At 46.0% G+C, this 17119-nt stretch overlaps 1 protein-coding gene across 1 annotated transcript in view; it reads right to left on the bottom strand.

The window, feature by feature from the left end:
- Positions 1–17119, bottom strand: part of HTR5A (5-hydroxytryptamine receptor 5A) — an 86978-nt gene that overhangs the window by 21988 nt on the left and 47871 nt on the right. The window lies entirely within an intron of this gene.

Below are 17119 nucleotides of genomic sequence, written 5' to 3'. Positions count from 1 at the left end.
ACCAGTGACTGACTGATGCAGGGATATAGATTCTCAGCTTCCTTGCCTCAATTTGGGACAGTTCCAATAGGCAATTCCTTCTCAAAGCCCCTGAAGGATCGGTTGAGGTCTCGATTGTAAACACACTGAACACCTATTGCAGTATTCAGCAAGTTCAAATGCTTAGATAAACATAAAATACATAGCCTAGGAGAGTTCATCTTCTGAAGAAAAAATCAAAATGCATGTGCCACAAAATGACGCTTCAGTCAACAATAGACCACATACACAATGATGGTCCCATAAGATTATGATGGAGCTAAAAAAAAAAAAAAAAAGTCCTATCACCTAATGAGTCCTAATAGCACAACATATTACTCACCTGTAATGCTGTACTAACATTGTACTAACATTGTACCAACATTGTACACCTTCACGGCATAGGAGCAATAGGCTATCCCATGCAGCCTAAGGTATAGTAGGTTATCCCATATAGATTTGTATAAATACACTCTATGATGTTTGCACAACAACAAAATCGCTTAACCGTGCATTTCTCAGAACATACCCCTATTGTTAAGTGACACATGACTGTACCTATTTATTGGATAAAGTTACTCACTAGCCTACACTGAGTAAATTATTGAGATGAGATTACTTGAAGTATCTTATTCTAGAATAGAAATTATTTGTCTCTACTTTCTTATTTGTCTCAACTTAGAAATGTCCCATGATGTAAGAGGCTAAACATGAATCTTCAAAGAGTCATTATATTCATAACATTAAATTATCATCTTGGGAAGTGTCTAACAGTGGGATGTGTAACATTTCTTGTTAATAGCCAAGTATCTTTCACTCACAGACCAGGTACACAAACCACAGTTATTCTTGGCTTGCTTTTGCCTCTAGCATTCCTCAGGTATCTGAATTAAAGTGAAAGAAAACAGCAATGTGTGGGGAGAGGGCTGGGGACTAACCAAGGCCCTTTTTCCCCTGCCTTTTTTAACCAGGCCAATAAGCTGCATCTGCAGTTTACCAGGCACATTTCAGAAAGCTACTTTTATAATAGGCATTTCCTCCTCTTTGGCAGTGGGGTGAAAGCGAGAACGAGTTTGGCATTTTGTGAGGTCAAATCTGTCTTCAGTTACTAGAACCATCTGGCTTTTTGGAGGATGGCCCCAGTATTCAAATGGCTGACTATACTGTTGAGGAAAAGCCATACAGAGAAATACATTTTTACATAAGCTCTTTCTTGCAAAGAAAAGAATGATGGTCCTTGAGGACACCCTGAAGCCCAGAGCTTGCATAAGTTGCTCCCACCCCTTCTCTAGCTCTTCCTCCAGCCTGGGAGCTGTGGCAGGTGTCTCTACCCCACTCCACCCCGAGGCGACAGCCACTCCCTCAGGCTCTGCTCCCTCCCCTTCTCCTGGCTTCAGGACTAAAACCAGGGTTAAGAGGTAGCATTACCTGGCTAGGTCTGATAAGGGAGAAAATGTCTATAACTGAAGGATTTGCAAGGAGTGTCTACAAGATTCCAGCAAGAATGAAGGGAGGACCCCAGGGACGAGATTTTGAGGGAGATTGACAAATGTCATCTGCTGGAGCAGATATAAAACTGAATAAGGATGAACTTGTAGATTTGGGAGCACTCTCTCAGGACATGCTTATGGCAGCACGATTCACAATTGCAAAATCGTGGAACCGACCCAAATGCACATCAATGAGTAGATAAAGAAACTGTGGTGTATATATACATGATAAAATACTACTCACCCATAAAAAGGAATGAATTAATGGCATTCTCAGTGACCTGGATGAGATTGGAGACTATTCTTTTTTCGTTTGTTTGTGTGAGATGGAGTTGTGCTGCTGTTGCCCAGGCTGGAGTGCAATGGCACGATCTCGGCTCACTGCACCCTCCGCCTCCCGGGTTCAAGCAATTCTTCTGCCTCAGCCTCCCAAATAGCTAGGATTACAGGCACCTGCCACCACTCCCGGCTATTTTTTGTATTTTTAGTAGAGACAGGGTTTTACCATGTTGGCCAGGCTGGTTTCAAACTCCTGATCTAAGGTGATCCACCTACCTCAGCCTCCCAAAGTGCTGGGATTGCAGGCATGAGCCACTGTGCCTGGCCTGGAGACCATTACTCTAAGTGAATTAACTCAGGAATGGAAAACCAAACATTGTACGTTCTCACTAATATGTGGGAGCTAAGCTACCAGGACGCAAAGGCATAAGAATGATACAGTGGACTTTGGGGACTTGGGGGGAAGAGTGGGATGGGGTAAGGGACAAAAGACTACAAATAGGATGCAGCATATATTGCTTGGGTAATGGGTGCACCAAAATCTCACAAATCACCACTAAAGAACTTACTCATGTAACCAAATACCACCTGTACCCCAATAACCTGTGGAAAAATAAAACACCTAAAAAAGAAAGAACTTGTAGATTTAGGGGCACTCTCTCAGGACACGGAACCAGGAAGGACACCATGGGGTTTGGCATTCACCACCAGTGTGGCTATCAGCAGCCTGGGGAAAGTGATGGGTAATTAGTTGTGGAAATCCCGAGCTGCCTTGGCAGATGGGAGAGGAAGGAATAAAAGGCTGAGGGAAGTGGGTTTCTGGGACAGAGAGATTATGTAAGGCTGGAAGATTCAGAGGATTACATTCCTGGGGGGCCCAGAGGAAGCCCCCTTCACCGAGGCCTTCAAGAAAGAACTAGTGAAAAGCTCAGTGGTAGATCCCCTCGGAGGCCAGGAATGATGGTGAGCGGCAGATCACACACACCCTGAGTTCACAAATATCCACGGATCACACGCACCGTGAGTTCACATATATCCATGGATCACACACACCCTGAGTTCACAAATACCCATGCAGATGATGTCGTGTCAAGTGGCAGGGGCCAGGCAGAGGAACTTGGTCACCAGAAGCTAGAAGCTCACAGTGACCATAATGCCAAGGAGCTGTGGCCAAGGGTGCTTGACCCCCTGAGATATGGGGAGAGGATTAAGAGAGCATGGCACCCCCAAGGCCAAAATAAGCAGGCCAGCAGCCAGGGTGCTGCTTTGACTTCTACCACCCAAATCAGAAAAACCTAAAAGCCACAATCCCTTGCAGACTGAGACCAATTTCCACAGCTAGAACCCACTGACTAAAAAGGAGGTCAGGTCCTAGCGGGAAGGACCCAGCAATACCATGTCTCGTATACGCCATCACAATTCCCCTAGTCCTTTCCCAGAGAGACCCACAACCATCTCCTTAAGGGGCTGAATACAACCAAAAGCAGAATGCCCACACATGTTGAGGATCAGTGCGCCCAGGATCGCCCGGTGTTATTAAAGCTTTTTAAATTCCCCTCACCCTCAGCTCTCACCTTAGCAGGTTACCTGGTGGTGTCCGTTGAACCTCAGTTCCTGAGGGGTCTGGACCCTTGGGAATCATACCTGCTCCAGCCAGCAGCACTTGCCTGTTCCCAGGTACAATGAGGACCCAGAAGTGGAGTCCTTTTCTTTCCAGCCCCGTGACCAGAGACCAGCAATCCATGTATCCTCACATCAGGCCACACTCAGTGGATTACTAGGTACTTTGGTTGCCTCTTCTTCACCCCAGTGATGAGAAAGTGATACCCTGCCCTAAACAGTATAAGATGGCAGAACACGTGACACCTGGCCCTAGACAGGCATGATCCATGGCAGTTTCTCAGTCACATAGACTCACAGCCCAGGGAGGAGGTCCCTGTGCCACATGAGGCTGCACTTGGGAGCAGAGTGCCCTGGTCGGGGGAGGGGGAAGCAGGCTTTGTAGTGACAGTGGGTGGGCAGGTTGATAAGGAGGGTATTGTGGTGGCTCATTCCAGGAGGAGAATGTGAACAGCCTGTTTGAATAATTACAATAGTTGGCTGGAAGGTGGAACCCATTATGTTGAGGGCCAGGTGGGATGCAGCCCACCCACCTGCTGGGAGAACTACCTGGGTAGGAGTCTTTCCCACTGAGGGGTGGAGATATGAGTATCTGGGGAAAGAAGAGGACCTCAGGGGTTAGACCTTGGAGCCCTGGAGGCCCAAAGGTGTCAAGGCAGCATTTGAACTTATATGTCTTACAATATGCCAGGTGCCCTACTTAAATAGCTTCAACCATTGGGAAAAGTTCTTCTATCTGCAGTCTTTCAAGGGCATCCCTGAATATGACTGTAACACAGCTGTCATGCATTTGCACCCATATAATGAGCCAAGTGAATCATCAGCCAAGCTCAGGTTTCTCCTCCTCCTTCACGGATCATATGGGAGCTCCAACAGTGCCGTAGCAGGAACTGGGGCAGTGGCTGTGGTGGAACTGTGATGGGCAATGAGGGGGTTTGGGCTACCTGCTCATTCAATCAGGCCCCTGGAGCTATTGTGGGTCCATACCTCCACCTACCTTTTCTTTCAGGCAAAGCCAGCAAAGAGATTTACTTCTGGAAATTTTGTCCCATGGGAAGATGGTCATTGATTCCTGTGTTACAGAATCACACCTAATTGGGGCCTTAAGGCAGCAATGGTCCTCTGCCAGTGGGTGCCAACACATGCCACAGACCCTGCAGTGAAGAGGCTGCACTTTTTCTATTAACTGATCAATAGTGAAAACGCCATGAGGCAATGGGTGTGAGTGCAGGGAGAGGCTGTGGTGATAGGAGCAGGCAGCAGGGGGGCCTGAGTCATCTGCCCATGGCATTTGCTTAGCATTCTGATGTGCTCAGTGCCTAGTCTCCCAGGCTATTTCTGTTTAATAATTGAATGCTTCCATGCGTGCCACCTTGATGATTCTGGCTTCTGATCGATCCGCCTGTTTGCAATGATTAGTTAGGTTGCTTTCACTGCAATTCGGACTTACTGAAGACCTCTCTCTTACTCTCTCTTTCCCTTAAAACTGGCAGCCTTATTAGTTACTTAGGGTAGATGCACCTGATAGCAATAATGTAACTTAAGCCGACCCTAAGAATGACCCCATACGGCAGACACACCTGAATGTGTGTTCAGAGTGGTGAGTACGGACAATCTGGAGATTCATTCCTTGGCTATGAGGAATATCTGAGCACCTGAACTGTCCCACAGAACAAAGGCAATGCAGGGGTTCAAGCCCCTTTGTTTTGGGTTAAATGGAGGTTTCCAGGTAGAGGTTGCTAGAAGGAGGTGTGAAAGGAAAGTCTTGGGACCCAAACATCACTAAGCTAAAGGGAAAAGTCAAGCTGGGAACTGCTCAGGGCAAACCTGCCTCTTACTCTATCCAAAGTCATCCCTCTGCTCACCGAGATAGACGCATGATGGCCTCCTTTGGAGAGGTCAATCAGAAACTCAAAAGAATGCAACCACTTGTCTCCCACCTACCTGTGACCGGGAAGCCCCCTCCCTGCTTCGAGTTGTCCCTGCTTTTCTGGACAGAACCATTGTCCTTCTTACATATATTGATTGATGTCTCACGCCTCCCTAAAATGTGTAAAACCAAGCTGTGCCCTGGCCACCTTGGACACATGTCATCAGGACCTCCTGAGGCTGTGTCACGGGCAGGCGTCCTCAACCCTGGCAAAATAAACTTCTAAATTAACTGAGACCATCTCAGCTATTGGGGGGTTCGCAGAGGGTGTTGTGAAAATGTCCTGTAAACTGCATGCTTTTCGTGGCCAGTAGCAGTTCTCCTCCCTGCCTGCAACCATGGGCCACCCTGTATGTAAGTTCCCCTCAGTAACCCCAACTCTCATTTGCTGGCTCTGGGTCTCATCTTTGGCCTCTTAAACTTGGTGCCGTTCCTATCAAGTTAACAGGAGCCTGGTGCAACAGTTACTTGGCAAATGGGCTAGAGAAATGCAGCCCCAGTTCCAGGACAAGCATTGTACCACTTTCTCCAAGGTGGTATCCTTTCACTTTAGAGGGGATATTCTAATATGCCCCATGCTACTAGATGTCCTTCCAGAAACATCTCTTGGGGCTCATGTCTCGTCTTCTAGCAGGCATATTTTTTGGGGATTTCTGTTGTATTTGCTAATTCCTCCTCAGCAGGTGCAGTTGGAATCACGTTATCAATGTAATGACCATCTGGTATTATTTGGGATGTCAAGTTCCTTCAAGACGATATAATATAGAGGGCAGAAGAATTGACAAAACCATGACATAACAAAATGAAGGTCTAAGTGGGTTCTTTGTGTTTGTTTGTTTTTGCCAACTCGATTATGGCATACCAGGTTCCAGGGTTTATGTTTATTTACTCCACCAAAAATAAGGCATCTGGGACCACAGCTGCTATCACCATAATCCACATTGATTACCCAAGACCCATTCACTCATCTTTTATGCCAGCCAAGCAGATGATTTAAATAGTGATACCTTAGGAACTGACCCCTTGCACTCTACTCTCCATAATTCCCTTGGGATTACAGGGGTGCTACAGGGAGCAGTTTCACAGGATTTTACTTAGCCCTTCTTTTTCACACCAATTTTTACTTCACAGATGAGGGAGCTGATGTGGATATTCTGCAGCTGATTAAGCGTCTCTATTCTAAGCATTCAGGAATGGGGTAGGGGCAGCCACGGTTTGAGTCTGTGTGCTCACTGGGCCCACAGCAGGATGGACTTGGGCCAAGATTTTATCTCCTGACCTCCATAATCCCCACTCTGACTGGCAGAGCATGGTGGTAGGCAGAGGCCCCAGAGAGCCACGTTAGTGCAGATACAGTTTCTTATTTGGGTCACCCTGCCCCCAGCAAATTATGAGACAGAACATTGGGTATAAGTAGTTCATTTGGGAGGTGATCTCTGAAAGCAGGAGCAGGGAAGCAGAGAGAGTGGGTGTGAGGAAGGAGGAGGCAATAAAAAGACACTGGAGAAGGCCACGTGTGGTGGCTCATGCTTGTAATCCCAGCACTTTGGGAGGCTGAGGCAGGTGGATCACAAGGTCAGGAGTTTAGGACCAGCCTGGCCAATATAGTGAAATCCTGTCTCTACTAAAAACACAAAAATTAGCCAGGTGTGGTGGCAGGTGCCTGTAATCTCAGCTACTTGGGAGACTGATGCAGGAGGATCGCGTGAACCTGCGAGGTGGAGGTTGCAGTGAGCCAAGATCGTATCACTGCACTCCAGCCTGGGCGACAGAACGAGACTCCATCTCAGAAAAAAAGACACTGGAGAGCTGGTGTCTACTGTGGACAAGCCGGGTGTGCTCCCCCTAAAGTCCATCCCTGAAGGGCAAGAGGCCACAACACTCGCCTACTGGCTCCTGCACCCCATTGGTTGATGTTTGCTCCCAAGGCGTCACCACCTTGCTTCTGGGAGGCTTCTGTGTGCAGGTGCAGGCGAAGTCCTCAGTCCTCATGGCTGTGGAGCAAGCCCTGAGGCAGGAGGGTGGAGAGAGTGTGGAGTGCCACGCTGTGGGGTGCATGAAACATTCCTGCTGAGCCGCAGCTGAGGTCAGAACCGGACCCCGGAGAAAGGGAACTTCCCCACAGCCAGTGCCTAAACATCCTGCAGGGGTGCGCATTGCCCCTGCACGCTGGTAAGGGGTCAGGGGTCTCCCTGAAGACCTTTGAAGGGGGATATGTAGTTTGCAGGTATGGCCACATTGTGGGGAATTTCCCCAAAGGGGCCCAACCTTCTATTCAATCAAGAGGCCCCAGGACCATGAGCAGGTCCGGTGAGGGACTTTGAAACTCAGCTGTAGGCCGGGTGCAGTGGCTCACGCCTGTAATCCCAGCACTTTGGGAGGCTGAGGCGGGCAGATCACCTGAGATCAGGAGTTCGAGACCAGCCTGGCCAACATGGTGAAACCCCATGTCTACCGAAAATACAAAAATTAGCCAGGTGTGGTGGTGTCCGCCTGTAGTCCCAGCTACTCAGGAGGCTGAGGCAGAAGAATCGCTTGAGCCGGGGAGGTAGAGGTTGCAGTGAGCAGAGATGGCGCCATTGCACTCCAGGCTGGGTGACAAGAGCAAAACTCCATCAAAAACAAAAACAAAAACTCAGCTGTGCCAACTTGAGTCTAATTTCTGTCCACCAGACCCAGAAGCATTTTTATTATTATTATTAAAGTTAACACCTTATTAGATTGCCCATATGTTCTATTCCTAAGGTTCCATAATTGACAAGCTACCTCCTGGGACTCTGGGATCAAAATGCTTTGATTGTCTCTTTCCCTAGAGCCTATTACATAACTTTTGTCAACCATGTCTCTGACAGTCGTTTCCTCTCTGGGACCCCATAATTTCCATTCAGAGCAGGAGCCCAATTCAATGTGTCATTTTTCTTTCATCCCTCTCTATCCTACCTACCACAGCTTCCAACTTTTCAAGAATGGGCTGGGTGCGGTGGCTCACACCTGTAATCTCACATTTTGGGAGGTGGAGGCCAGCAGAATGCTTGAGCCCACGAGTTCAAAACTAGCCTGGGCAATGTGGTGAAACCCTGTCTCTACAAAAAATATATATGCACAAAAATTAACTAGGTGTGGTGGTGCGTGCCTGTAGACCCAGCTAGTCAGCAGGCTGAGGTGGGAGGATCATTTGAGCCTGGGAGGCAGAGGCTGTGGTGAGTCAAGATCACGCCACTGCACTCCAGTCTGGGTAACGGAGCAGGACCCTATCTCAAAAAAACAAAAACAAAAAACAAAAAAAAAAAACTTTTCAAGGTTGTTTCTGCTCCCTTTAACAATGCATTTCTGATTTTTTTCTTTTTTAATTTTCTATTTTGGAAAATTTCAAACTTACATAAAACTAAATCGATTGGCATAACATAATTTCACATACTCACCACCATGACACACGGTCCCCTTCAGATGACACTCAGGGGCAAGACTCATAACCTATTTTCATATTTGTTCTCTTATTCTTTGGAAAAATTGCTGGTTTGTGAAAGACTACAGACATTAGGAAGTGACATTTGGCCCTGGGCCCCAATGAACAGAAAGCCTCTGGTTCTTCTAAGCATAGATATTGTGATTATATCTAGAACCCTTTCTATTCTAGTAATTATCTTTCCCATACTCTTCCTTCAAAAACACTTTTTAGCCAAAATATACTTTAATATATTTGGTATCAACACACGAAAACTTTTTAGATAAAAGATTCAAAGGAACAGACGCACGCAGTCTGTAGAGACGTGTTCTCATTAATTCTTGTCATCTTCTCCCTTGAACAAGGTTCAGGCATATATAACACACACACTGTGCCCCTGGAAAAGTGAACAGAAACGGTCCTGATGAGGACAAAGCTCCACGTGACATGACCATGAATCTGGGCAAAATTTCTCTCCTTCCACAGCCCAGAAGACAGCATTGTCCTAAGACTAGACACAGTACTACCAAGACACATCACCGATTCTGAGTAACAAGAACACACAGACCCGTGGGGGGAACAACTCACAATGGAGCCTCTCGGAGGATGGGGGGTGGAGGGTGGCAGGAGGGAGAGCATCAGGAAGAAGAGCTAGTGGATGCTGGGCTTCATACCTATACGATGGGATGATCTGTACAGCAAAGCACCGTGGCACACATTTACCTATGTAACAAACCTGTGCATCCTGTACATGTACCCCAGAACTTAAAATAAAAGTTGAAATCAGAGTGAATCAAATATCTTTACACCCTTGAAGTTTCAAACCACAATCCACAGTTAAAAATGTAAGCCACAGAGTGCTTTGGAGTGACCTGTATTCTCCGAGACGTGTGTGTCCAGCAAATCGTAACTCAGCACGTGACTTATTCGGAAGGTGTGACACCAGCAACACCGCCGAGATGAGGAAGAAAGCTGACTCTTTGGACTCTTACTCCAAGTCTCCTTGGGCTAGATTTCCAACAGTTGCTCAACTCACTTCTCAGGTCGGAAGTAGCACCTGGTGTGGTGGTTTCTGCCTATAATCCCAGCACTTTGGGAGGCTGAGATGGGCAGATCGCTTCAGTGTAGGAGTTTGAGACCAGCCTGGGCAACACGGCGAAACCCCATCTCTACAAAAAATACAAAAATTAGCCAGGCATGGTGGCGCGCACCTGTAGTCCCAGCCACTCAAGAGGCTGAGGTGGGAGGATCCTCTGAGCCCTGGGGAGGCCGAGACTGCAGTGAGCCGTGACAGCACCACTGCACTGCACTCTAGCCTGGGAGACAGAGTGAGACCCTGCCTCAAAAAAACAAGAAACAGAATCAAACAAACAAAAGAAGAAGAAGAAGTAGCATGTTGGCAGGGAATGGGGACTGGCACCTAGGGGGAGGCAACTGATGGATGGTGTGACATGATAGTGACGGGTGTGAGGAGAGGCAGCAGGCTGGTGCGGTGCAAATATGCATGGACTCCATGCAGGGTGAACGGCTTTAAAAATGGGTCAAGTTCAGATCCTGTAGGTTGTGAATGTGGAAAGAGTGATTAATCATGGTTCAATAAGAGCTCTAGATGAGCACAGCTTAACCCCAAAGCACACGTTACTCTTTAAGAGGCCAAGCTCTGTAGGGAATGGTTAGAGGATTGCCGTACTAATGTCATGAGTCATCTCCACTCAACTGAGAGGGTGCAACTATGAGCTGAGTTTTCGAATCCCCCCCTGCAGGACTTCTCTACTTCTGCTCTCTGCATTGCAGCCACGGCGCTGATTCCTCCGGAAGTCAGCACTGACGCATGGACAGAGCATCAGCCCTGCGGCCTGGATTCCAGCCCTGACCCTGACAGATTAGCTCTGTGACCACCACTAAATGCTCTCCTCTCACTTACAAAACTGGACAAGAGTGTCCGCCCTGCCTTGGAGACACAGCGTGGGGGTAAGGATCAAATGCTCCTGCGGACAGCAATAAGCATCACAGCCTGAATGCAGCAAAATCTCATCACAGTGTCCTAAGAAACTGACAAAAGCACAATGAGCTCTGCTACCCTGTTCCTTCTAATGAGGTTGATACTGCTCTGTTCTCAAGGTGCTGTGATTTTCCTCAATGCAAAACTCTTCTTTAAAAGAATACATAATATGGCTTGCCAATGATTAGTGGTATCTACACTTTAGCCACATTTTCCAATAGTAGGGGTGGGTTTCATGGAGTCCATTCATGCTAAGACCCCAATCATATCCTAAGGAGTTGGTCATCTGCATGTGTGTATCACACATGCAAGGGGGTGATATCTGCCTAGTTCTTTAAGGCACCCTGACCCCTGACAGCACAACCTGTAGGCTCCTCTACAGGTTGAGCTTCTAACATCACAGACGTTAAAAGCAGTCATCCAGACTCACAAGACTCCCCTGACGCTGACTGCCTCAACTGTCTCAACTGCTTCATTTTGAATCTTCCCCAGACTCAAGACTTCACTTTCGCCCTAACCGCAGTCTCTGTCTAGTAAATGTTCCTTCCCACGCTCACACGTTGGCTTTCCCATGAGAATGCCCATTTCATTCTCCCCTGCCATTCCTGGTATCCTTTGTTGCCTTGGTGTCCCAGTTCAATGCTCAACCTGGGCTTCACTGGTGCACTTCCATACCCAGACATTAGGCAGCCAGGTGTGGAAATATTGGAGCCAGGAGCACTGCTTTGGGTGAGCCGGCTCTCTTATCCAAGAGGACCCAAGTTTAACCATCTCTACAAGTAAAGTTGGACTCCAAGAGTATGTTTCAGATTGTTTTCTGAGGGTCCCTAGTGTCCAGATGTGGAGATTCTGATCAGAATAGGCTTCAAGTGAACACTCTTACCGTCAGCAAGAGCATTTTAGTTTTTGTCCGTCCATATAGGAGTTCTACATAAGATCTTGTTCTTAAACTAATTGAAACCATTTTCCGGCTGGGCATGGTGGCTCATGCCTGCAATGCCAGCACTTTGGGAGGCCGAGGCGGGCGGATCATGAGGTCAGGAGATCGAGACCATCCTGGCTAACATAGTGAAACCCTGTTTCTACTAAAAACACAAAAAATTAGCCGGGCGTGGTGGTGGGCACCTGTAATCCCAGCTACTCGGGAGGCTGAGGCAGGAGAATGGCGTGAACCTGGGAGGCAGAGCTTGCAGTGAGCCGAGACTGCGCCACTGTACTCCAGCCTGGGGGATAGAGCAAGACTCCGTCTCAAAAAAAAAAAAAAAAAAAATTTCCAAAATAATCTCTTGGGTCTCTTCCATCGTCGGTGCCATGAACAAGGTTGACCTCACTATCAACAAGCTTCCCCCAGCCATGCTGACTGGCAGGAACCACAGTCCCTGATGCTGACTGTGTGTGACAACCTTGAGAGGCCATCACCAACTTGGGAAGAGCTGTCTGAAGACCTGAGGACCTGAAGACCTAGCCATAACCAGAAGGCAAGAACAGCCTCCTCAGGCAGCAAAAACCTGCTACACCCGCAAAGTGCAGGCCCAACTGGTGGCTTGCAGTTTGGAATTGGTTTGAAAGACTAATTAAAATAAGAAAGAAAATAAACACTGACTCGGCCCATGGCTATCATAGGTAGTGTCGCCCCACTAACATTTGGCCCCCACATAGGCAAGAGGATAGCTAAGATTTCTATCTAGTAGAGTATTTCTCAACACCTAAATCATGCCTTCCTCTGATGACTTTTACATGTTCATTTTCATTTCTTATCCTCATCCCAAATAGGAACATCACTGCCCCTTCATCAGTAAATGACTGAGTTCTGACTCTTGAGCCAAAGAAAGACATTGCGTCTGTATCTAACGTTCTAACCTTATTTTTGTCTCATTTAATCTTATCCCATCTTTTCACTGTCCCATAAGACTACCATCCTCTCATTCATGACAAGTATTAGGACAATAGTAACTTTCTTATTTTTGCCCCTAACTGTCCCTTTTATCTAGATCTTCCAGGAGGAAGCAAACACATTCTTTGAGGCCCATGAAGCAGTGACTAATGCTCATCTGAATAAAAATGGAGTGAAACCATGAGACTGGGTCAAGGCCTCCTATTCTACCCCTGAGAATTATGAGATTTCTCCAAGGTTAAGCTCAGTCACTCACGAAAATAATGTAATGGCATAGCTAAGTGAGTGCCGTATATGCTCTGAATGTATGTATGCAACAACCATCTGCTGCCCTTGTATTGTTTTGCAGTCATTTTTAAGCAAGAATGCAGCTGGCTGCAAGGATGGCAGGTGAGCAGTGATTCCAAAACAAGATAATCTGGCATAACAAGAAGCCTGGGGACAGAAGGCCTAGGGCTAGTGTAGGGGCTTGCTGGTACCTTCGTGTGTGTGTGTGTGTGTGTGTGTGTGTGTGTGTGTGTGTAAAATCTATGCAAATATACATAAAATGCTAGAGAAATTGAATTGTGGAGTATTTAGGTTCAATGTCTCCAGAGTCACCAGAACTAATGTATTTCTCATAATACTGTATTTCTCATGTATTTGAAATGATTATGTATTATCATTTCAAAAATGCACTTTTTATAGGAAAAGCATTTGAGGTTTCCATAGTTCTTTTATAGAATTTGTGTGCTTCACCTAGAAAAATAAACCTATATAAATGAAAACAAGGCCAGGTTCGGTAGCTCATGTCTATAATCCCAGCACTTTGGGAGGCCAAGGCAGCTGATCACGAGGTCAGGAGATCGAGACCATCCTGGTTAACAGAGTGAAACCCCGTCTCCACTAAAAAAAAAAAATAGCGGGTGTGGTGGCATGCACCTGTAATCCCAGCTACTCGGGAGGCTGAGGCAGGAGACTCGCTTGAACCCAGGAGGCGGAGGTAGCAGTGAGCCCAGATTGTACCACTGCACTCCAGCCTGCAGGACAGAGTGAGACTCTGTCTCAGAAAAAGAAAAGAAAAGGAAGAAAAGAAAGCAAGCAATGGCATTACTATGGAGAATATGACATCTCAAACTCTAAATTCCAAGTGCTTGATGTTTTCCCTGCTAGTTCTACCCCGGAATCAATTGTAAAAGGGAGAAAATACTGTGGATCAAGGTCAAAGGCATTTGAACCAGCCACAAAAATGGAAGAGGCTCTGATGCCAGGTAGAGAAAATGTTAGGGGAAAAAAGATTCAGGTGAAAATGTGTCCTGAATCCCTCAGAAATGTGACACCCAGAAGGTGACAGGGACTGAAAACTTCAGCAGCAGTTGCTAGGCCAGAACCCCCAGGGAGAAAGTCAGGTTAATCAAGGAAAGACAGGCCCCTGTCTCCATGCCAGGAAGCTATTAGAAAAAAAAGATACTTTTTTAAATGAGCAAAAATACAATAGACACTTCATGTGTGACATATAAACATACGGCAAAGCCCTCAACCCCACGAATCAAAGAGATGCAAATCAAAATTACAGTACAATCGCACTATTTATCTGCCAGAATGGCTAAAATGGAAAAGACTGGCAATAGAATTCCCATGGTAGCATGAAGCAGTACAACCACTTTGGAAAACTGGCAGCATCTGTCAGAACCAGACATGTGCATATCCTACAACCCAGCAATCCCACAGCCGGATCTATATCCTATAGCAATGTATACATCCATTCACCAAATGGTATATACGGAACTATTTAGAATCACATATTTGTAATACGGAAAAACTGAAAACTGCCCATCAGTAGCAACAGGGATAAACCACCGAGGTGTCTTTACTCCACGGAAGGCTGTGTTATAGCAGTGTGGATGGAGAGGCCACACCTGCGCAGCAATATGGATGGACCGCACAGACATCATTTTGATCAGAGGATGCCAGACACAAAATACGACCTAATATGTTATTCCATTTGTATTAATTCAATAACAGGGAAATGACCCTAAAGTATTAGAAATCAGGACAGTTTGTTATCCTGTGGGGGAAACGGTGACCAGAAAAGGAGGCAGGAGAGGTTCTATTTCCTGCTGGTTACATGGGTACATTCTCCCTGTGGAAATTCTTTGAGCTGTACACTTATGATTTGTGCACTTTATTATATACCATGCCTTATCATTATGCCCTGCTTTATAGATTATCCTTTAATAAAAACTTCAGCAATAAATGCAGCTGAGTATTGTCCAGTTTAAAATGGTTTCATTCAGATTCATGACCCCCTCCAGCAACCTTTAGCCAAATGAGGAACTTGTGATTATTTTCAACCACTTATTTAAAAATATGAAGAATACTTTGGGAGGCCAAGGTGGTGGATCACCTGAGGTCAGGAGTTCGAGACCAGCCTGACCAACATGGTGAAACCCCATCTCTACTAAAATTACAAAAATTAGCTGGGCGTGGGGGCATGTGCCTGTAATCCCAGCTACTAGGGAAGCTGAGGCAGGAGAATCGCTTGAACCCAGGAGGTGGAGGTTGCAGTGAGCCAAGATCACACCATGGCACTCCAGCCTGAGCAACAAGAGTGAAACTCCATCTCAAAAACAAAACAAAATAAAAACAAAACAGAAAGAAAAAAAAGAAAAAATTTCAAGCTTCCCGAAACTTTGAAATAATAAAATGAGAACGTGAATATCATAACTCAAAACATTTTGCTACACTATCTTTCTCTCACTTTCACACACACTTGCGTATGTATGTATGTGTCTTAGTCCATTTGGGCTGCTATAGTAACATACCATAGACTAAGTGGCTTATAAAGACAGAAATTTATTTCTCACAGTTCTGAAGGCTGTGAAGTTCAAGATTAAGGTGCCAGAACATTCAGTGTCTGGTGAGAACCTGTTTCCTTATTTATAGCTGATGCCTTCTTGCTCTGTGATTACACGGCAGAAGAGTTCTCTGGGGCCTCTCTTCCGAGGACATTAATCCCATTCCTATGGGCTCCACTGTCAGGATCTAACTACCCCCCACTACCATCACCTTGGGGGTTAGGATGGCAACGTATAAATTTTGAGGAGACACAAAGACTCAGACCATACCATTCTGCCCCTAGCACCCCAAAATTCATATTGTTGTCACATGCAAAATACATTCATTTCATCCCAAAAGCCCCAAAAGTCGTAACTCATTCCAGCATCAACTTTAAGGTTTAAAGTCCAAAGTCTCATCTAGTCATCACCTAAATAAAATATGGTAGTCTCAAGGTAGGATTCATAACGAGGCAAAATTCCTCTCCAGCTGTGAATCTACAAAATCAGTGTATGTGCTTCCAAAATTCCATGGTGGGACAGGCCTAGGACAGACATTTCCACTCCAAAAGGGAGAAACAGGAAGAAGACAGGAATAATAGGAATTCTGTCTTATAGAATAAAAGCACCAGTTCTTATGGCAGTACAAAAACAAAATGTTTATTGCAGTGTTTGTGGTGGCAAAAACTAATCAGCCCTATTGGTGAGCATTCAGGTTCTGGTTCAATTAATTACAGCAAAGCCATGTTGTAGAATTCGTAATTATTATTTGTTTGTTTGTTTATTTTTGAGACAGAGTCTTGCTCTCTCACCCAAGCTGGAGTGCAATGGTGCAATCTCAGCTCACTGCAACCTCCGCCTCCAGGGTTCAAGTGATTCTCCTGCCTCAGTCTCCCAAGTAGCTGGGAACACAGGCACCTGCCATCATCCCCAGCTAATTTTTGTATTTTTAGTAGAGGTGGGGTTTCACCATGTTGGCCAGGCTGGTCTCAAACTCCTGACCTCAAATGATCCACCCATCTCGGCCTCTCAAAGTGCTGGGATTACAGGTGTGAGCCACTGCACCCAGCCTAGAATTATTTTCAAATTTAAATATATCCATATTGATTTGGTGACATGCCATATTATATGGGAAGAAAAAAACAATTTTCTCTTTCACCCTTTATGTATTCTTAGCTGAGATTCCACATAACACAACACAAAAGAAAAACAAACAGAAGTTTTAATAACATATATTCCTCCTATACACATGGGAGATACCCAAAGAAATTAGTAAACCTCTGCTGATGGTCCCCAATTTATGATGGTTTGACTGAAAATTTTTTTACCTTGCCCAGGTGTGGTGGCTCATGCCTATAATCTCAGCACTTTGTAAGGCCTGAGGCGGGTGGATCACCTGAGGTCAGGAGTTTGAGAGCAGCCTGTCCAACATGATGAAACCCCATCTCTACTAAAAACACAAAAATTAGCCGGGTGTAGTGGCCGGTGCCTGTAATCCCAGCTACTCGGGAGGCTGAGGCAGAAGAATCGGTTGAACCTGGGAGGCTGAGGTTGCAGTGAGCCGAGATCGTGCCATTGCACTCCAGCCTGGGGGACAGAGTGAGACTCCATCTCAAAAAAAGAAA

This window comes from Rhinopithecus roxellana, chromosome 6 (genome assembly GCF_007565055.1).
Source record: "Rhinopithecus roxellana isolate Shanxi Qingling chromosome 6, ASM756505v1, whole genome shotgun sequence".
Taxonomy (NCBI): domain Eukaryota; kingdom Metazoa; phylum Chordata; class Mammalia; order Primates; family Cercopithecidae; genus Rhinopithecus; species Rhinopithecus roxellana.
This window is presented reverse-complemented; position numbering and strand designations above follow the sequence as displayed.